This window comes from Myotis davidii, unplaced genomic scaffold (genome assembly GCF_000327345.1).
Source record: "Myotis davidii unplaced genomic scaffold, ASM32734v1 scaffold845, whole genome shotgun sequence".
Lineage (NCBI taxonomy): Eukaryota > Metazoa > Chordata > Mammalia > Chiroptera > Vespertilionidae > Myotis > Myotis davidii.
In genome coordinates this window covers 780352-781312 of record NW_006296223.1, presented here as the reverse complement: position 1 = coordinate 781312, position 961 = coordinate 780352, and the positions used below count along the sequence as shown (strand labels likewise).

The 961-nt window shown below is 60.4% G+C and overlaps 1 long non-coding RNA gene across 1 annotated transcript in view; it reads left to right on the top strand.

Moving 5' to 3' along the window:
* Positions 1 to 961, top strand: part of LOC107184291 — a 22543-nt gene that overhangs the window by 13631 nt on the left and 7951 nt on the right. The window contains exon 2 of the long non-coding RNA XR_001515113.1: positions 873 to 875. This is a non-coding gene — a long non-coding RNA (uncharacterized LOC107184291). The remainder of the gene's footprint in view (positions 1 to 872; positions 876 to 961) is intronic.

Here is a 961-nt window from a genome sequence, read left to right as displayed (position 1 = left end):
GGGGCCCCAGACGGCAAAAGGGCACAGGCCAGGCTGAGGGACCCCTCTTCCCCCCGAGTGCACAAATTTTTGTGCACCGGGCCTCTAGTGTATATATAAAAGCCTAAGTGACCGGCCGACCAGCCAACCGGTCGACTGGCCAGGAGCTACGATGCGCACTGACCAGCAGGGGGCAGACAATGCAGGAGCTGCTGAGAGCCTGAACCCGGAACCAGAGAGGAGGGAGCCGATTCCAGGGTGCGTCACCCGAGAACCGCCCTCTCGCAATCCGGGACCCTTCAGGGGATGTCGGAGAGCCGGTTTCGGCCTGATCCCCACAGGCCAGGCTGAGGGACCCCACCGGTGCAGGAATCTGTGCACCAGGCCTCCAGCATATACATAAAATGTATGTATTTTGGCTGTTGTTAATCCTCATCCGAGGATATTTTTTCCATTGATTTTTAGAGAGTGGAAGGGAGGGAGGGAGAGAAACCAATGTGAGAGAGACACAATGCCTGCCTCCCACACACACCCAGACCAGGGATCAGACCCGTAACCTGGGCATGTGCCCTGCCTGGGAATTGAACCCATGACCCTTTGGTGCACACGTGTGCGTGCACACACACACATGCACACACACATGCTCTTACACACATATGCACACACACGTGCGCACGCATATACCCACCCACACACATGCACACACAGAGGCACACATCCACCCACATGCACTCACACACACACGTTAGGTGTCCACCAGGCGCTGTGCGTCTAACACGCTGGTCAGGGTTCTCCAGGGCCGCCCCCTCCCCATTCGATGAGGACACCCGCCGAGCTGCCTCGGGGAGCAGGGCACCACAGGAGGCAGGCGTGTGGGCGACCCCAGGGCAGAGCGGGTGCAGCAGACAGACAGGGGGGAGGGGCTGGAGGCTCACGGACTGTGGGTCCTGGGGACCGGCGGCCACCCTCGCGCTTCAGCCAC